The 21,575-nt window shown below is 42.0% G+C and overlaps 1 protein-coding gene, 1 long non-coding RNA gene and 1 other non-coding gene across 3 annotated transcripts in view; 2 read left to right on the top strand and 1 right to left on the bottom strand.

Moving 5' to 3' along the window:
• The window catches only part of DIS3L2 (DIS3 like 3'-5' exoribonuclease 2), a 437,114-nt gene that overhangs the window by 355,996 nt on the left and 59,543 nt on the right, over positions 1-21,575 (bottom strand). The window lies entirely within an intron of this gene.
• LOC113919501 lies at positions 4-14,478 on the top strand. Its single transcript, XR_003519034.2, has 4 exons — positions 4-535; positions 1,744-1,848; positions 6,616-6,748; positions 14,419-14,478. It is a non-coding gene; the product is annotated as an uncharacterized LOC113919501 (long non-coding RNA).
• LOC113921107 lies at positions 4,421-4,524 on the top strand. The gene has a single exon (XR_003519515.1). It is a non-coding gene; the product is annotated as a U6 spliceosomal RNA (small nuclear RNA).

The following is a 21,575-nucleotide window of genomic DNA, read 5'->3' as shown; positions in this document are numbered from 1 at the left end:
CAAGAGCGACGCGCGCAGCAAGAGCGCGGCGGAGGCGGTGGTCGGCGGTTGTTTGGCTGCAGGGGGTGGGGCGGCTGGCAGGGGCTGGCGAAGGGCCAACGCGACTTCTCGGGCCTCGCCTCGCGGGGGCGATGGGCTGTAGCCGATGGCTCTAGCGAGGCCACCGCTTAGAAGCCTTCCCGCCCGACCCCGGCCGCCTCAGTCCCCGGCTCCGGACCCCGCCCAGCTCGGGTTCTAGGCCCCCGGCTGTAGCCACGCGGGCCCCTTCCTGGGTCAGGGTTTTACTCATTCTTTCATTTAGTAGACACTCGGTTGTTGGACACCTGCTAGCAGGGCTGGCCCTGGAGATGCAGAGAGGGGCGATCCAGCCGTGGTCCCTGCCCTCAGAATGCACAGACTGATGGGAGGGCAGGCAGAGGGGTGCTGCTTCCCCGGGTGGGCTAAGTAGAGGCCGTGGGGCCTACCCAGACACGGGTGGGGAAAAGCCGATGGTGGAGACTTCAAGCAAGTAAAAGAGTAGGGAGGAGTGTTTCAGGTAAGAAAGAAAGTAGGCTCGGTTGAGAAACCCACTGAAAGGTCAGTGTGGCCTGCCCAGGGACGTGGGTAGAGCGGGATGGAACCTAAGAAAACATCAACATTGTGGTGTGAGCCAAGGAAAAGGAACCTCCCAAAGAGCAGTCAGAATGTTCGGTTGAAGGACTGCTGAGAAGACAGCAGGAGAGGAAAGAATTCCAGTGAGGACGTGGTCACCGTGTCATGATGTGGCCATCAAGTGCCCAGTGGTGACCATAAAAAAATCAAAATTCGGGAATATGGTGTCAATATCGACAGTGGCTTGAATCTATGTAGTGACGGAGTCCACCACCATATGCTCCATATTCGAACAAGGAAAAGAGATAGGTTAAATTGTTCCTGAATGCCTTAATGTTTTTGAAAGTATTTGTAAATTTCAGGATTCCTCTACTAATACCTCTACTAATTCTTTTTTCTTTTTTTTTTTTTTAAGATTTCTTTATTTTAGGGACACCTGGGTGGGTGGCTCAGTCCATTAAGCATCTGCCTTCAGCTCAGGTCATGATCCCAGGGTCCTGGGATCGGGTCCCACCCACGTCAGGCTCCTCTACCTGCTGCTGCCCATGCTTGGGCTTTCTCTCTCTCTCTGACAAATAAATAAAATCTTTAAAAAATAAAATAAAGGTTTCTTTATTTTAGAGAGAGAGTATGTGTGCAGGAGGGGGGACAGAAGGAGAGGAAGAGAATCTCAAGCAGACTTCCTGCTAAGCCTGGAGCCCAGCACTGGGCTCAATTCCATGACCCTGAGACCATGACCTGAGCTTGAAATCAAGAGTCAAAGGCTTAACGATGGAACCACCCAGGCACCCCTCTACTAATTCTTGAATGTGGAAAATAATTTATTTTATCTTGCATCTACGGTGCTTGCCTCACACAAAGGCCTCAATCGATGTTTGTTTAAAGAATAAATGAACCCATGAGCCTTTTTTTTTTTTAAGGTTTATTTGAGAGAGGGAGAGAGAACGTGAGTGGAGGGGGTAGAGGGGGTTAGAGGGAGAATGAGAGAGAATCCTCAAGCAGACCCCCGCGCCACCCGCTGAGCATGGAGCCTGACCCAGGACTTGATCCCAGGACTCTGAGATCATGACCTCAGCCAAAATCAAGAGTTGGAAGCTTAACCAACTGAACCACCCAGGCGCCCTGAGCCTTTGGTTTTTAATGTTCATACAGGTCAGAATCCTCCGCGAAAACTGTGATGTAGGCAAAACTTGTCTATTCAAACTGTAGATGAGATGGAAGAAGCCCAGCAGGGGCAGGACGCAGAAGATGGCAAAGGTACAGTGATCCAGTGGGTGGGAGAGGGCCCAATGGAGCCAGGGATGGGAAGACCCAGAAAAGGAAAAGAACAAAGGATTAATAACATAAAAACTGGGGTTTCAGAGCCAGAAATGGAAGATGAAGCCAAGAAAACCAAAAATATTAGAAGCAGGAATAGATGAGCAAGGACCAGAGCAAAGGAAAGACAATTATTGTACGTAAGTTCAACAGGAAAATCTCATTTGGGGACGGCTGACAGAAAGTTTGGTGTCAGCCAGTGTGACGGCTTCAGGGCTGAGTGGACGTGTTCCCATGTCATCTAAGCAGAGTGAGCTCTGGGCTTCCTCATGTGGGCCAAAGGAAAACCACAACTGTAGAGCCACACTGTAGAGTGACTTGGGGTGAGAGGCTTGCCCCACAAGCATACCTCCAGTCCAGAACCAGTACATTCCCATTATATCCAGTTATTACAACAAGCTCGTCCAGAAGAGGCATAGTCTTCCCTAAGACACTGTAAATCTATCCACAATGGATGTAACCAGCCATCTGTGGGAGTAAACCAAGAAATTCGAAATGTGCGGCTGAAAAGTTTAAAACACCCAAAATATCAGCCTAGGTATAACATAAGCAAGGCAGGACCAGAAAATGGTTACAATTTGATAAAAGGAAGCTAAATCAATTGTTCTGTGAACAGAAGGGACAAAGTCAACTTGTAATATAGACAAAAAGAAGCCCCAAATCCTTAAAGTATAATAGATAAAGTCTATCCTGCATGTTCCTGGCAGCCTTGAATAGAGCATCAATTCTAAAGAACTGTGTTCTGTTGAAGGGCCAAAGTGATTCATTAGGCTCGACTTGGCTGGGGTTCCAGGGGATTTCAATGGTACCTCAAGAGATGGAAACTTATCATTGCTGTGAAGAGCCTATTTTTAGAGAACTGCAGAGAATTGTGGGTGAACTTTGTACTTCCAGGATGGTGTGGGCATGAAAGGTTCCAGATGATGCGCTTTGTCTGACTTTGGTCTCTGGATAAAGGATAGCCAATTAATGATGCAAAATGCTTTGAGGAATGCCCAGAATATAAACAGAGGACCAGGGTTACCATGCCCTGTTGGTATAAACAGTGAGCCATCTGCTACCTCCAGAAGAATTCCATTTTGGCATTGGGAGGGAGTGTGTCTATTATGAAATTCAAGCCTTCCTGGGAATTTAAGGATTATAGACAACTATAGTGCCCCAGAGTTTTCCAGGTCCAACCTGACCCTGATTCCTAACCACCACCACCCCCAACTCGGTGTTCTCCTATATTAACATTACCCGGTCACAGAGGCAGAAACCCAGACACCTAGGAGACATCCGTGACTCCTCCACTCCCCACCCCTCCACCACACCCTCACCCTCACAGCCCAGTCCAAGAACAAGTCCTGTAGATTGTCTCATTCCCCCCAACCCAATCCCGCTACTACAATTACATTGAAAGGAGCAAATAACCAAGCAAATCAGGTTCAGTAGGAAGTGTTAGAACATCAAAATCGAACCTGGGTGATAAAGATAGTGTGTGTGAGAGAGAGAAAACAAACAGCATAGTAACCAAATGCCACAAGAACTTCAAGGAAATACAGTGGAACAAATCCATTCAACAACAACATGTTTGATTGCCTTTCACTTGTGAATTCCATCTTGAAGGAAGTAAAAGATAACAAAAGGACTATTAAATATGTTGAAAAACTAAGGTAGAATTGAACATATTCCAAGAACCAAAGTGAAGGAGTGTTTGCTGGCCTAGGGGTATGACTTTGGAAGGACCCAGTCGGCTGTGGGATGGTGTCAAGTGCCATGAGCCTCATCTTTACGTGTGCAGGCTGATAGTGCTGCCGGCTGAGTGTTATGGGTGAGCAGAAAATATGTCTCATCATCACCATATCAATTGATCTTGGCCTCCTCAATTCCAGCAATTAGCTCCACCCAGACCACTATTTCCCACTTGGAATTCTTGTCTGATTAGAGTCTGTTTTTGTTCTTGTCTCACTTTAAACTTAGTTTTTTTTTAAACTTAGTTTTTCTTTTCCCTCTATCTTTATGAGTATTATTTTTCTCTTAGCTTTTTAAATATAAATCCTTCTAGATCCTTTGCAACTTTTGCCTCATAGATCTTAGCCCTTATTTTAATTTCTCTTTTACCTTCTAGCTCCTATTTAAAATCTCGTCTTTTTGAATACTTCTAACTGCTCATTTTATTTTACCAGGAGCCATCAACATGTTATTCCTAATTTTTTAGATTTATTTTTTTTTATTTTCTAGTTCTTTGCTCTTTTGTTTCTTTTATTTTCTATTTAACATATGCTACTTCAAGTATGAATTTTAGAAACTTCTCATTTACAATGTTATTCTTTCTAAGTTTTTATTCCCACATCTTTGGCTTTAAATTTGCCTTAATTTTTATTTTTTAACTTTATCTCTCATCCTCCCATTTTCTTCTTCTGATCTTCCATCTTTTTTCTAATTTTGAGCTCTCTCTTTTAATCACAGATATATCTCAGCAGCTGTAAATGGCATCTAATAATTACTACATTTTAAAAAAGAAAGAATGGTCCTCGCTTAGGCAGCACATATACTAAAATTGGAACAATACAGAGATTAGCGTGGCCCCTGCACAAGGATGACATGCAAACTCGTGAAGGGGTCCATATTTTTCTAAGACTAATGAATCACAGACCCGTACCCCTGAAACAAATAATACATTATATGTTAATAAGAAAGAAAAGGAAGGGAGGGAGGGAGGGAGGGAGGGAGGGAGGAAGGAAGGAAAGAAGGAAGGAAGGAAGGAAAGAAGGAAGGAAGGAAAGGAAGGAAGGAAGGAAGGAAGGAAGGAAGGAAGGAAGGAAGGATGGATCACGGTGGCTCCGTTGAGTAAGCCTCTGACTCTTGATTTTGGCTCAGGTCCTGATCTCAGGGTCCTCAGATCCAGCCCCACATCAGGCTGGGCACTCAGTGGAGAGTCTGCTCTCTCCTCGCTCTCCCCCTGCCTTCCCCCTGTGCTCTCTCTCTCTCTCTCAAATAAGTAAATAAATAAATCTTTAAAAAAAAAAATAGAAAGAATGACATTTAAACTCATTAAACCCAGAATGTTGATGCCTTTGTTTTGTTGGAGAACTCACTGCAGAGGATGGTCTTTATAGGACAAGGCTTTACATTTCTCCTGTACCTTGCCGCCTGCCAGATATCAGCCTCACAGGAAGCTGGCCATTCCAATACAACAGTAATGCGTCATAGCACTTAAGGGGAATCAAACTGCTGGGTTCAAATCCAACTCCTTCAGTTACTCACTGTGTGTCCTTAGGCAAATTACTCAACCTCTCCATTGAGGTTTCCCTACCTATAGCATGTGAATAATGATGGTATTATTCACCTCATATATACCTCATAAGATTGATGTGAAATTTAAATGAGTCAATACATGTAAAGCACTTAAAACAGTGCCTGGCACAGAGCAAATACATATTCGTTATTATTATCATTTGATAAGAATTTATCCTAAATGGTAGTCAGTCTTAGGAGTGTAAAACAGCTAAGTCTCTTGTAGATGATGGTCCTGACAGAGACAGCTTTCTTTCTTCCTTCTGTAACAGACGCTGCAGACTACCAAACTTCTCTTTTGGCATGCTAAGAGAACCCCCCAATTTTTTTTTTTTCAGATAGCAACTCTCCTCCAAGGAGTCATGTGCTGGAGGAGAGGGATGGGTTTGCTCTGCATCTGTGTGTGTGTGAGGTGGGTGGGGGACAATTTCAATAAAAGGTGAGTCTTTTTCTCCCGGTCCAGGGCCCAGTGCTGAACAAGGTGCTTCGTTTTCGAAGTCTAAAGAGAAAACAGCTGATTGGCTAAGGCCAGCCTGAACTGGGCGAGGGGTCCATGGGAGCCAGTCAGCTGACCCGGGGAAACAGACTCACTCAGTACAATTATGGCCATTCAGGCCTATACCTTCCTTAGGATCTCTGTGTATGTGTGTGCACCCATGGACCCTCAGGAAAGGAGGGCAAATTTCAATGAAGGTATATAGGCAGGGAGAAATAATATTATGCACTAGCTAGCTCATCTGCACAGGTAGACATAACCTAGTCTGAAAAGCAAGAGTATAATGTATAATTTTTATAAAATGTGATCATCATATTTCAAAATATTTAACTGGAGATAAAACTTCTCAGAATGCCAAAACGAAACCAAGAGGATTTGACTAAAGAGGACTTAGAGAAGGTGAGTGAATGACCCCCCCAAAAAAAAATCTGAATCTATTCATAAGAAAGAAAAACAGTTGTTTTTTTTTTAAGAAAAGTAGTTTTTAATTAGAACAAATATAAAGAAATGAGCACAGTCTGTTTTTTGTTGGGTAAGTGAAAACATAGTAGAACACTAGGAAATTGGGTTGTTCAGAAAATTGTGAGAACATCTCATCTCACTTAAATGAATGAAAAAACACAGCCTCCAATAGAAATCCTAAATTAAGCTAAAGAGAAAACAAAGAATTTTATTAACTGAGAAAAATACAGAATAACACAATTACAACAATTATAAGATTACATGTAAATGGACTAAATTCTCCTATTTAAAAAACAGCATCATAGACTGGATTAAAAAGACAAAATCCACACCTATGAATCTTTAAAAAAAAATACACTTAAAGAAAGGGGAGATAGAATAATTTAAAAGCCTGGCTCAGGTAAATCATGCTTGCATGAAAGCAAGTATAGCGGGTCCCAGCTTGACTGATTAAGTTATGTTCATCCCAGGATTCTGGCATACCTGGGCATGCCCAGAACACCCGTGGCAGGACCCACTGGAGGTCTGTTTTCATGAGAAGGCAGCATCCTAGAAAAGAATCCCTTCTTCAGGCAACGCCAAAGAGAAGCCCAAGGGTAACAGGTCAGTATGATGCAGTGTAAGCTGCAGGGGAGGGTGCGCACACAATAAAGCTGTCTGGCCTAAGGCAGCCCTGCTCTGTAGCTTTTCAACAGAACGGGGCACCAGCAGAGGAAGGGTGCTGTTGGAGCATGTTGGCGTTAACTCTCCACAATGCTCCATTCATTGGCCCCAAGCACAGGCTCTGCCCCAGCCCCACTGAGAGATCATGGGCAAGTCCCTGCACCTCGGGGGCCTCCATTTCTTCCGCAGAAGGAGGCAATTGGAGGAACTGATCCAAAAAGGAAAAATTGGGAAATAGGGAGCTTTCTCAAGTGCACATTAAGGCTTCACAAACAATTAATTGCAGTTTTCAAGATAAAGATATTCACAATAGATACACAAAGATTTTACACATGCTTTCTCGGACTTCCATAAAATAAAGTTGAAAAGAAAGCCAGTATACTACCTATATGCACACAGCCCTGCAAGAAGGGAAGAAAGACTCTGGGATGGAATAACTGAGTTAAAAAGGCAACACCAAATATGGGGACATTACTTTAAAGACAAAGAAAAAAAGATATCATTTACACAGTTAAAGCTGTGTCAGCAACTTTTGTATCTCTCCTCCTATGCTAATAAGAAGGTAAAAGAAAAAAATAATTAAATCTACACCTAAATTTTTTAAAGATTTAGGTAACAAATTTAAAAGGGAAAAGCAAAAAATATGAAACAAATAAATTAGAAAATAAGAGGGTATCTGCTTAATATGCAAAACTGAGAAGAAATTAACTAATAAAATATTTGCAGACTATTAGGATAGCCAACTAAATACCCAAGAGAATGTAAGAGAAACAAAAAAAGTTTCAATTATTAGGAAATATTATTCAAAGCTAAACTCTAATAAGTTTTAAATATTAAAGGGAATTAACAATTTTGAATACAACTTACACAAGAAGAAAACTCAGGTAAAAGGGAAAGATTAGCTAAAGGAAAAGGTCAAGGAAGAAACGGAAAATTTATTGTAGAATGAATCGGTGAATTCTTTAAAAAAGGCACCTAGAGTTGATAATGTTGTCATTAACACTTTCAATATCAAATAAAAAGCAAATTCATTTCATGAGGCAAATATGGTTCTTTCCCTCCTACTTGTAAAGATAAAAATTATAATACTGAAAAAAGTTTCAAAAAATTCATACATAATTTTACTACTTCATACATAATTTTACTACTTTTGCACAATTATTTTTATTTTGTTCTATTTTTCAGGACTAGTGCTATATACTCCTGCTGCATAGTTGCAGAATGTGTAATTATCTTACATCCCTTCATTTATAAATTGTAACTTAGTATGGTCAATGTTTATTTTAGAGTTTTCTTTTATCTTATGCTATTATATAAATTATAAATGTTAATTGGAAATAACTTAGATAATACATTTGATTATGAAGAAGCAACTAAAAATGTATGCCTGATTCCACCACCCAGAAATAGACAGATAGACAGATAGATAGACATTTGGGTTTGGCTTAGAATATACTTTTCTGAAATTTTTAAGATGAGATATACAGTTGACCCTTGAACAATGCAGGGGTTGGGGCACTAATCCCCCAGACAGTTGAAAATCTTGCATAAAACTTTTGACTCCCCCAAATGTTCCTGCTAATAGCCTACTGTTAACTGGAAGCCTTACCAATAACATAAACACTCAATTAACACATATTTTATATGTTGTATGCATTATATACTGTATTCTTACAATAAAGTAAGCTAGAGGAAAAAAGTTATTAAGAAAATGATAAAATACATTTACAATACATACAGTGCTACATTTATAGAAAAAAAGCTGCATATAAGTGGACCCACACAGTTCAAACCCATGTGGTTCAAGTGTAACTATATAATTCAAATAACATCTAATTCACCATTTTAAAGTGTACAGTTCAGTGATTTATAGTATGTTCACAGTGTTTTCCAATCATCACCACAATCAGTTTAGAACATGTCATCACACCAAAAAGAAACCCCATACCCATTAGCTGTCATTTTCCTCCCATCCTCCCAGACCTAGGCAACTACCAATTTTCTGTCTCTATGGATTTCCCTATCCTGGACATTTCATATAAGAGGAATGTGGCTTGGTCCTTGTGACTGGCTTCTCTCACTTAGCATGTTTTCAAGGTTCGTCCATATTGTAGCATGAATCAGTACTTCGTTCCTTTTTATGGATAACTAATATTCCATTGTATGTATATCCACATTTTGTTTATCTCTTCATCAGTTGATAAACATGTGGGGTGTTTACACTTTTTGGCCATTATGAATAATGCTGCTGTGAACATTCAAGTACAAGTTTTTGCATAAATATATGTTTTCAATTCTTTCGGGTATACACATAGACATGGAATTGCTGGGTCATATGGGCCAGGTTATGTGGTAACTACACCATTTTAAATTCCCACCAGCAATGGACGAGGGTTCAGACTTCTCCACAACCTTGACGTCATTTGTTATTTCCCATTTTTTTTATTACAGCCATTCTAGTAGAGTGATATCTAGTAAAGTGGTATCTCCTTGAAATTATAATTTGCATTTCCCTAATAGCTAGTGATGGTGAGCATCTTTTTCATGTACTTATTGACCTTTTTTGTATCTTTTTGGAGAAATGTCTGTTCAAGTCTGTCATCCTTTTTTTTAATTGGCTTGTCTTTTTATCGTTGAATTATAAGCATTCTTTATGTATTCTGGATGAGAGGCCCTTATCAAAGCATGTGATTTGCAAGTATTTCCTCCCATGTTGTGGGTTGTATTTTTACTATCTTAATAATGTCCTCCAGTGCAATAGAAAAGTTTTAATTTTGCTGAAGTCCAAATTATCTATTTTTCTTTGGTTGCTTGTGATGTAGCTGTCATATCTACGAAACTTTTGCCTAATCCAAGGTCACAAAGATTTATGCCTATGTTTTTTCCTGTTTTAGCTCTTACATTTAAATCTTCTATATATTTTGGTATAATTTTTGTATATGGTAGGAGGTACCGGTCTAACTTCACTCTCTGGCCTGTGGTTATCCTGTTGTCCTAGCTCCATTTGTTAATGATCTTGGCACCCTTGTCGAAACCAGTTGAACACAGGTATATGGATTTATTCTGGGCTCTCAATTCTATCCTATTGATCTGTAAGTCTAACTTCATGCCAGTGCCATACTGTCATGATTACTGTAGCTTTTTAGTAGGTTTTGAAAATGAAAAGTCTGAAAAGTTTTGAAATCAAAATGGAATATACTTTGCCATTGTTTTATAACTTTTTCACTTCAAAAACTTGAAAGTATGTATCAGCATGTGGACAAATATAATTCTATAGCATTAATTTAAATAAACATCATGAATTTTCCGTTAGTTATTTGACCAGAATTACATCATACTGTTAGATACATAATTTCCAATATTTTATCATAAACAATGTTAAATAAACATCCATGCAACTAAATCTCTGCACATGCATGAAATGGTTTGCTTTGAAAAAATTATTCTTATTTGTTAATTTAAAAGACTGTATAATATTCCATTAAGTTTATGCACAATAACTGTATTCAGTGTTTAAGCATTATAAAGAATGGTGTGATACCATTTTTGTATATTTGGTTACGCTCCTTTTGGATAATTTCCTTAGACAAGATATACTAACTTGAGATTCCTCAATCAAGCAGTATGAACATTTTTATGACAATTGATATATATCCAATTCATACTCCAAATAGATGTAATTTTCAAGTTAATGCTGCCCTAAAGCAATTTCACTATAACTTTGTCAGAATTGGGTATTATACTTTAAAAAAAACTATTTTAGTGATTGAAAATAGTGCTTTATGTTTGAACTTCATCTGTTTGATTCCTGGTGATGTTTTGACTTCTTTCGTATGCTATAAATGTATTTTCTTCTGAATACATTGTTTTTTCATGACTTTAACCAATCCTCTATCAAAGCCTTCAATCCAACTAATTTGTAAAGAGTCTTATTAAAGTGTAATAATCACTGTTTTCTGTAATTCTTGCTATAAACAATTTCATGCCCATTTTGCCTCATTTATTTTTAGTGTACAAGGATGGAACAGCAACCAGGGCATCATGCTGGGCTTAGAATATTTATTTATTTAGAATATTTATTTTGAAAAAAAAAAGGAAAACTGAAGCTAAGCTGATTTTTGATCCTTCAAAAGTGGCCTCTTATTCTGCGTGGGAAATAGTAGAACTTATTATTTGAAGTATTTATTCTGAAAAGTAATATACTCATTTAGTGCAAAGGGTAGCCAGTGAGTAAGTGCCCCCCATCCCTGTCCAGCAGCACCCAGTCCCCCTCTTGTTACCAGCTTCCTCTATCCTGACACCCATCATTCACGCAATCAACGTTTTCATGGTCCCTGCTCTGTGTGATGGCAGTCAGAGACAATGGTTCAGAGAGGCTTGAACCCATCTCTCCCCACAGACAGTCCGTGGCCTTGGGCTCGCCACTGGGTCAAGCGGTTCCCTTATCTCGTGCATCATCGAGAGGAAATAAACATAAGGGACCTGGCAGAGGCCTGGGTCCTATGAACACCAGTGAACAAGCCAAATGTCGCCTCTCCACAAGAGCTCTGCTCAGTCATCCCTCTCAGGTCAGCTTCGTGGTTCTTGCTTCTCCCCCTTCCAATCGGGCCATTTCTCTTTGCTGCCAACCTTGAATCCTCCATCATCTCCTCCCACAGCCAGGAGGCCCGTACACAGGCCCCAAATTGCAGTCAGCCAGGAGGTAGAAGCCTGGGGCTTCCCACTGCCTCAGATGGTCCCCGAGAGTTCTTTTCTATTTTTTTTTAAATTTTATTTATTTATTTGTCAGAGAGAGAGATGGAGAGACCATAAGCAGGGGGAGCGGCAGACAGAGGGAGAAGCAGACTCCCCACTAAGCAAGGAGCCGGATACGGGGCCTGATTCCAGGACCCTGGGATCATGACCTGAGCCGAAGGCAGACACCTAACAACTGAGGCACCCAGGTGCCCCATCCCTGAGAATTCTTAACCAAATCCTCACACCTCATGTTCACCAGAATTATCTTGTCAGATGCAGTAAAAACAGTTAAGTTTTGCTTAACTAACTTTTGCTTAACTAACTAAAAGTTAACTAACAGTTAACTTTTGCTTCCACGTTATGGATGGCAAGTGTTTCACCATGGGGAAGAAGGTTAAGATAAACAATGAACTCTTTCACCTTATTCAGGGGTCAATATTTTTGTTCCTGTTGAAGAATAGTCCCTGAACTCTGAAAATATTGGCCAGCATCTCTATCAGCAATGCCATCTGTCTGCAGAGGAGAGCAAGTTTTCAGTCGGGTGATACCTATATCCAAACACATATTTCTTTTTCTCTTTTGTTTTTAAATTGTTTTATTTTCATTCCAGTGTAGTTAACACACATGTTATATTCGTTTCAAATGTACAGTATAGTGATTCAACAGTTCTGTACATGGCTCAGTGCTCATTCGGGTAAGTGTGCCCTCCATCCCCTTCATCTGTTTCATCCGTCCCCTCCCCCACCTGCCCTCTGGTAACCGTCAGTTTGTGCTCTATAGTTAAGAGTCTGGTTTTTTTGTTTGTTTGTTTGTCTCTTTTCTTCTTTGTTCATTTGTTTCTTAAATTCTACATATGAGCGAGATGATACGGTATGTGTCTTTCTCTGAATTATTTCACTTAGCATTATACTCTCTCGCTCCATCCATGTCATTGCAAATGGCAAGATTTCAGTCTTTCTTATGGCTAAATAATATCCCATTGTGTATATATATATATACATATATATATACCACATCTTCTTTATTCATTCATCTATGGATGGACACTTGGGCTGCTTCGATAGTTTAGCTATTGTAAATAATGCTGTTATAAACATAGGGGTGCATGTATCCCTTTGAATTAGTGTTTTCATATTCTTTACTAGTGTGACTACTAGATCACAGGGTAGTTCTACTTTTAATTTTTTGAGGGCCCTCCATACTGTTTTCCACAAGGTCTGCATCAGTGTGCATTCCCATCAACAGTGCACAAGGGTTCCTTTTTCTCCATGTCCTTGCTAATGCTTGTTTTTTATGTTGTTGATTTTAGCCAGTCTGACAGGTGTGAGGTGATATCTCACTGTAGTTTTGATTTGCATTTCCCTGGTGATGAGCGATGTTGAGCATCTCTTCACTGTCTGTTTAAAAAAAAAAAAAAGGAATCCAATAACATTCATGAGATTGTTTAGCTCTCACCATAATTGTTATTGTTTAAAGACTCTTTCTTCAAACCCACTAGAATGGCTGTAATCAAAAAGACAGATAAGGGGCGCCTGGGTGGCTCAGTTGGTTGGGCAGCTGCCTTTGGCTCAGGTCATGATCCCAGGGTCCTGGGATCGAGCCCCCCATCGGGCTCCCTGCTCAGCGGGGAGCCTGCTTCTCCCTCTGCCTGCCGCTCCCCCTGCTTGTGTTTCCTCTCTCTCTCTCTCTCTCTGTCAAATAACTAAATAAAATCTTAAAAAAAAAAAACAGATAAAACAAGTGTTGCTAATGATGTGGAACAATCAGAACCTTCACACACTGTTGGTGGGAATGTATGCTGCAGCCAGTTTGAAAAACTGTTTGACAGCTCCTCAAAAAGTTAAACATGGGATTACCATATGACCCAGTAATTCCACTCCTAGGTATATACTCAAGAGAATGAAAACATATGTTGACCCCAAAATTTGTGCATATATATTCATAGCAGCATTATACATAATAGCCAAAAATGGAAGTATTGCAAATGTCCATCAACTGATGAATGGATAAACAAAATGTGTTGGATGCATGCCATGGAATATTATGTAACCATAAAAAAACAAAGTACTGATATATGCTACAATATGACTGAATCTTTTTATTTATTTATTTTAAAGATTTTCTTTATTTGACAGAGCACAAGCAGAGGGAAAGAGAGGGAGAAGCAGGCTCCCTGCTGAGCAAGGAGCCCGATGTGGGGCTCGATCCCAGGACCCTGGGATCATGACCTGAGCCGAAGGCAGACGCTTAACCGACTGAGCCACCCAGGCATCCCTGAATCTTTCTTTTTAAAGATTTTATTTATTTATTTGAGAGAGAGAGTGTGTGAGAGCACAAGCTGGAGAGAGAGGCAAGGAGATTCCCCGCGGAGCAGGGAGCCCGATGTGGGGCTCGATCCCAGGACCCTGGATCATGACCTGAGCCAAAGGCAGATGCTTAACTGACTGAGCCACCCAGGTGCCCCAATATCACTGAATCTTTAAAATGTTATTTTAAGAAAGCAGACACATGAGGCCACATATTGTCTGATTCCATTTATATGAAATGCCCAGAATAGGCAAATCTATAGACACAGAAAATAGATTGGTCGTTGCCTAGGTTTGTGGGGCATGGAGGGATTGAAGATTGATGGTTTGGGGGTGGGGGGTGGTTCAGAGTGATGGAATGTTTTAAAATGGATTATGGTGATGGTAGCATAACTCTGAATATACTAAAAGCCATTGAATTCTACATTTTAACTGGGTGAATTGGTTAATGTACACATTATATCTCAAAAAGTGTTTTAAAACTCTTTGTTTCCTACAGGTGAAAATCATCTGTGTATATTTAAGCTTACTTATTTTTTTAAAAGATTTTATTTATTTATTTGACAGAGAGAGAGAGAGAGAGAAAACACAAGCAGGCGGAGCAGCAGACAGAGGAAAAGAGAGAAGCAGACTCCCCACCGAGCACGGAGCCCGATTTGGGGCTCGACGTGGGGCTCGATCCCAGGACCCCGGGATCATGACCTGAGCCAAAGGCAGACGCTCAACCGACTGAGCCACCCAGGTGCCCCTAAGCTTACTTGTTACAACACTCAGTCCATTGTATTTACCGATCCTTTGATCAGATCCTTAGAATTAATAATCACGACATTAAATTTATTTTCATGCTCACATTTCTTTAAAGAAAAAGAGAGAGAGTGCACACATGCACACACACACACACACACACACACACACGCAAGCGGGGGGAGCAATAGAGGGGGAGGGAGAGGGAAAGAATCTCAAGCAGATTCCACACTCAGAGCAGAACTTGACATGGGGCTCAGGCTTGATCCCACAACCCTGAGATCATGACCCCAGGCCAAACCAAGAGTCCGACGCTTAACCAACTGAGCCATCCAGGCGCCTCTCTTGCTCACCTTTAATACAGGATTTGAAAGAAAGTATTAAACCAATTTCAGCAGACTCAGAGGAGTTGGGTCTTTGTTGAATAAATATTGCCCCCTTTCAAGTGAATTTATCCTTTCCAGGAATGTAAACTCTTCTAGACATTGACTGGTAATAAAAATGTGGATGGAAGCTCTCTTTTCCATAGGGACAATATCATAAGGAAGGCTCTCGTGATTAGCTAACCTCACAGTTCTCAGAGACATAAGGTGAATTTTCAAGAGGCTATCACTTCCCCAGGTTTTGTTTCATTTCAGTGGAGGTAGGCTTGTGGAATCCATTCCTAGTTCTTTCCCTGAGACACGTTTAATTATTCTTCACAATATCAAAACCAGTATAATGGGAGAGTCATAAGCTTCACCTGCTTGGTGAACAAGTAAGATCACATTTACATTTACGTCCAAGTTACCCCAACTCTGGGACCTTCCTGCCTTGTCAGCAGGAAGGCTGGTCAGTTTGGGGGTGTAGCCTCCCCTAATATATGAAGTCTTCCTGCCGTGCTTGGATATGTCCCCACATTTGTCCCCCGTATGTTCCCTGGGCTGCCTGCTGGGGAAGCAGAAATGCAGACAGTCCTTCAGGGACACAGGCCTCCACCATTGCAGGAGTCCACCCCACCCACACGCCTACCCGGGGGCCTCTCGCTGGCTGGTGTTGCTGCCTCCAGCCCTGTGGCTCCGGTGTCTGAGGTGGCCCCGGCTCACTGGCTCTGCTCGCCAGGGTGCAGGTGTAGGTCAGGCCGCAGCGAAACTCTAGGAGAGCCTCAGAACCACGGTTCCTATGGTGCTCATGCCTGGTCCACCACCTCTACCACCACGGGGAGACCGGCCCCACCTCTGGGTCCCTTAGTTGAGTGGGGAAGGGAGAGGCTGTTGCCCATGTTACCGGTGTCCAGGGAAAGCACCGGCGCCCCAAGGCAGTGCAGCTTTTCCAACCCACACACAGCCGAGCCCCCAGGCCCACCCATGGTGCCAGTGGGCTAGCGTGATCACAACATAGGTGTGAGCTCCTGCCCGGGAGAGCTCGATTCCCCAGACGAGAGTTAAGAAATACCAGGGTGGGGCGCCTCAGTGTGGAGTGGCTCAGTTAGTTAAACATCCAACTCTCGATTTCGGCTCAGGTCATGATCTCAGGGTTGTGAGGTCGAGCCCCGCGTCAGGCTCCGTGCTGAGGGTGAGGCCTGCTTAAGAGTCTCTCTCTTCCTCTCCCCCCTCCCCCCACTCTCCCTCTCTAAAAAAAAGAAAGAAAAAGAAACACCAGTGTGACCACGGGCTGGGGGGCTTCCTTTCAGGACTCCCATAAGGCCCCATGCTGGTTAGTCTCCATTTACCTCCTCACCGCCCGAATCCATTCTGCTTATTCTCTGCCCTGCTTGGCCACGTTCTGCCAGTGGCTGCTTTCGGCAGTTAAAAGTACCATTGAAAGGCCCATCTTTCAACCCCCAGCGGTGGCTGGCGTTGGGCGGTGATGCAAGCAGACATGGGGGTTGTAGCTAAGACCAGATATCGCAGAAACCAGCCCAGGCTGATGGCACCCAGAACCGACAACCGGCAGAACCAGAGAAGTTCTGCCAAGGCCCGAGACCGATTAAACTCCTTTAAAACGGGAGGGTTTTCGCAGCAAACTGTCAGACTTTCTAGATGCTGACCCTTTCACGTCTGACCCCACCAGGCTCTGCCTGATTGGTCTCTGAACAGAACAGAGATCCTCCACCGCTTAACCGTAATAAGCAGCACGTGCCAAGAGCCGACCCAGACGGGACAGGGGCCCCATCTCACCTGCACGCTTGTGGACTGACTTCGCGTTTGGTTTGTTCGCTTCCTACCCTCTGTTGTATCTTGGTGGTTGTGCAACTCTGCAGTGTGTCACGTGTGAGAAGCCACATTAAACGCACAGTGAAATGTCATTGAGCCCAGAATCCTGAACCTGCTTTACTGTCACGTTTACCTTGCTTTATGATTGAACAAAGCTGACATGGTGGAGAGACACAACCATATGTGTGCTGTCATAGTGTCCTCATGGAAGTAGTCTTCTCTAAATTCTCCCAGTTAAACCTTCTGAGTTGCCACGAACCTGACTCCCACTGCCCCCCAGGACTCTTGAGGAATCCTCGGCAGAGAGGTGGCTCCCCAAAATCATGAAATCGACCATTCTCTCAATAAGGCAGCTGCAGACTGAGCCACGTTTAATCTGACTTCAAAAAATAGAAAAATGTAGCCTTTCCTGCACCTTAGCGTTGCAGAGCAAATCTACACCCTGTTACCCAAGTTTGGACCTCTGTGAGCCACTGGACTCTCTCACTTTGCCGCCCAGAGCTCCCCTGTATTCTTCAACACTCTGTGAAGAGATGTTAGGTGCATAAGACTGTTTGTTGCCCTCTCCGTGACCCTGCGCTCCAGGGGCAGAATCGGTGAGGGTCTGAGCCCCATGTGCTCAGGGAGAAGCCCAGTTCCTGACACAGATCTGGGGTTGATGCCTTAACCCTACAAGTTCCTGATCCGGGCTGTTTCATTCAGAAAGGGAGTCACTAATCAGAGATAAGATCAGGTAGGATAAAGCCATTGGATTCTGCCCTCCCTTCTCATTAAGTTGTATTTTAATAACTTGATATCATTTTCTGGATAAGCTGGTTACTCATGTCTCCCAACAGCAACCCACAGAACGCTTTAATGATTGTGGTGGTTGGTAACACCTGCTTTAAATTTTTGCAGGTTGAAAAAATAAAGCTGGCTCTCTACCTCACCCCTTAGTAAATTCCAGCTATAAAAATGTACACATATACCAACACATACAAAACTCCATAAAAGTACTGGGGAAGAAAATAGGTGATGTTTATTTAATCTTGGGAAGTGAAGGGGCAGGCCTTTCTAAAAATGACACCAAAGCAAAAAACCATTAAAAAATATGGGTTATGGGGTGCCTTGGTGGCTCAGTTGGTTAAGCATCTGACTCTTGATCTCAGCTCAGGTCTTGATCTCAGGGCTGTGAGTTCAAGCCCCACGCTGGGCTCTACACTGGACATGGAGCCTGCTTAAAAGACACTAAAATTTAAAGATGACGGATTTGACTATATAAAAATTTGAAATTTCTATATGCTACTATCCATGTGGATTTAAAAGTCAAAGCAGAAACTGAGAAGTAACATTTTGACGCGTGAGAAGCAAAGGGATAATGTTCCCAGCGCATGAATAACTCTCACGAAACAATTAGGAGTAAAAGAATACTGCAGTGGAAAATATGCAACGGATGTGATGACGTGGTATTTGACTGAGATTTGCAAGTGGCCAATGACCTCATGAGAGGACGTTCAACCTCATTGGTAACCAAGGGAGATTAAAAAAGAAGAAGAAAAGAAAAGTAGGAGGAAAAAGAAAACCACACACACAGCACCATCACCACAGAACACATGGGGTGTCTTTCCTCACCTCCTAGAAGAACAAAGATGAAAAAGACTGTAGCACCCAGTGGGGGTGAGGGTTCCCACGCTACTTCTCACATACTGGTGGGAAGAGTGTAAATACTACACACTTTTTGGAGAGCAGTCTGTCCATAAGTATTAGAAGCCTTAACAGATGGATACCTTTTGACTTAGCAGTGCTCCTGTTACCCCTGATCTGGCCTTGAAAGGAGGGATACCGTCTCTCTTGGCTATTCCATCCAGAACATGGGACCAGTTCCTCCTCTTAATTCCCCCGGCAGAGCAAAGGCCAGGCTCTCTGAAGAGATCATGTAATAATTCACTTTTTCTAATGATTCAGGAAATGGGCAAGAAAAAAGATTTCAAGGCTTTTCCAGGCAACCTTATCTTAATATGAAAAATCTTGACACATTAACTTGGTAGTGAAGTGCAGGTTATATAGTACTCAGGAAAAAAAAATAAACTTTTCATATTTTTAAAGGTAGAATAAAATAAAAACTTTCATATTTTTAAAAAGTATAACAATGCCCGAGGCCTGCTTAGGGGAATGGGCCCCAGGGAAGTCGATCCTCCACCAGCCTCTGAGCTGGAGGGTACCAATTGCTTTCTGTGGAAAAGTCGACTCCCCACAGGTACTTCCCTGGGTTTAACTGGCTTCAGCGACAGAACCCAGAGGCAATGCCCAAGAGCAGCTCTAGGCCGGCCACCTTACGTACAACAGGAAAGATATCTCTTTCCTGTCAGTTCCAGGTAGGAAAAAAAAAATCCCTGGGCTTGGCTTGGGTCACATGCCGATCCTTGAATCAATCGTAGGGCCAGGGGGATGCAACCTGTTCCAGACAATTACTGCTCTTCAATTCCCAGAACCATTTTCTCTTCTCCCTTTGGTAACCGTTATTAAATTTCCTTTGGAGACCCATTCTGTCCTCGTTCCCCGGGGTTCTCTGAGGCTGCCAATCTCTCTACCCCGCCTCTAGGTCCCAGACATGAGCACTTGAACTAACACTGGCCAACCCATGAAAAACCATTTTCCTGGCCACCACATCTGGGGTCTCAAATGAAACAGAACCAGTTGGTCCCTCTGTAAGATCCTGTCTAGACATTGGAGGGAGAAATCTGAGGGCATCCCCCTCCTCACCTCCATTCCCTGACACATGGAGAGAGACCCCTGCAGTAGGAGAGAATACAGTCAGTACACAGAGGCAGAGAGGAGTCATGGGAGAGCGACCCTTGCTCTCATTGGAATCACTAGACCTGGTTGTGATCAGCCAATAGCATCCCCCTCCCTAGACTTCCCAGTTATGCAAATGGTGAAGTGCCTGATAGCTTGAGTTGGGTTTCTGGCACTGACAGATTCAGGGGCCCGGGCCTGCTGAGATCTGAACCACGTGCCCATGTCTATGATCAAAGAAATAAGTCATTGAGATTGGCATACCCCAGTGAAACCACAGGGCTGGCGTGGAGCAGTGTTCCCCAGAGAAGGGGCTACTGCATGGGAGAAAGCAAAGAGTAATGGCGAGTGAGGACTGAAACATCATTGATCGAGTAACGAGAGGGGGCTGCATATTATACTCTGTACCTTACCAAGAATAGACTCATTTCATTTCCCATGAAATATTTATAAAAATCATATATATTCAGGGGCACCTGGGTAGTTCACTCAGTTAAGCATCTGGCTCTTGATCTCAGCTAGGTCTTGATCTCAGGGTTGTGAGTTCAAGCCCTGCATTGGGCTCCAAGCCCAGGGTGGAACCTACTTAAAAAAAAAATATATATATATATATATATATGTTATATATATATACACACACATATATATAATATGCATATATAACATATATATTCAAGTACAGTGAAAATCCCAGTAAAATCCAAATCCCAGAAATATAAGTTCTATTCTCGGACCACAGTGCAATCAAATTAAAAATTCATAAGAAATTCTACACCTGAAACCAGTTTTACCATATATGTTAACTAGAATTTAAATAAAAACTTGAAATAAAAAATAAAATAAAAATCCATAAGAAAAGTTCAAATCAAAGTAAAATGCAACCAATTAAACTTGAAATTAATCTTATAGAAGTTTATAAAGTAATAACATTTATATGGGGAAAAAAAACATTGAAGAATTTTTTTTTTAATTTTAGGGCAAAACCAGGAGAATACCTACCAGTCTATAGAACATACATAGCAGTTGTCAAAATTTTATGGTGGAACAGATATGAACAAATATATATATGAGCTATATAGAACAAATGTATTTTAATGTAATATATAACAAATCAAGTGAAAACTTTAAAATGATGAAAGAAATACTTATCGCTATATTCATATGGGAAATGGATAATAAGGTCACATAAGTAACAAATCCTTATTCATACCATTTACCACAGAACATTCCAGACAGGTTAAAGTTAAATTTTCACATGAATACACACACAAAGCCATTTAAAAAAAAGAAACCACAACAGAAGAATAGAAAAACATAGCTCACTCAATCTACTGACACATGGGTGTCAAGAAAAAGTGTGGGTTTCAGAGCAGACAGACCTCTGGGTTTCAGTCCCACCCAAGGTGCTTACTCAAATACTTAACTCTCTAAGCTCAGTTTCTTATCTGTTTTCCTGCCTGATGTAGGTAAAAAGACCCAATCCACAAGATAATCGAAGCCACTTCATGGTACATACTTTTAGCCTCTGCAGTGGATTTTTCCAGGCTGGGTGCTAGGGATGCAGTGGGGGATCTCTGGAACAGATGGCCCTGGGGAGAAAGCTCTGAGTGAAGAAACCGTCCAAGCATGTAATTAAAGAAAAGTATGGGAGGCTATGAGAATAGAATACACTTTTTAAATTTGTAAGCATCCGTATATAAACGTAAAGAAAAGCAATGGAGTGGAGAACACTTCATGGTATCTGTGAAGCATAATAATGTCAAGATATTTAACAAGCTGATAAAAGTATTTTTGAAAGCCCTTAGAAATTAGTGGAAGACGACTTAAAGCCACTCGGGGGCTCTTGGGCAAATACAAAGCTACAGGATTAGTGAGGAGTGAGAAGTCACTCAGTCAGTATGTACCACTGGCCCGGAGCTACCAAACCACAGAGAGCCCCCATCATCAAATCCTCCAACTGGCAATTCCTCTGATTGAAGAAAGAAAAGAAAGAAAGAGGGAAAGAGAGGC

Source organism: Zalophus californianus, chromosome 3 (assembly GCF_009762305.2).
Source record: "Zalophus californianus isolate mZalCal1 chromosome 3, mZalCal1.pri.v2, whole genome shotgun sequence".
Lineage (NCBI taxonomy): Eukaryota > Metazoa > Chordata > Mammalia > Carnivora > Otariidae > Zalophus > Zalophus californianus.
The sequence above is the reverse complement of the archived record's forward strand: the minus strand, read 5'-3'. Positions and strand labels throughout refer to the sequence as shown.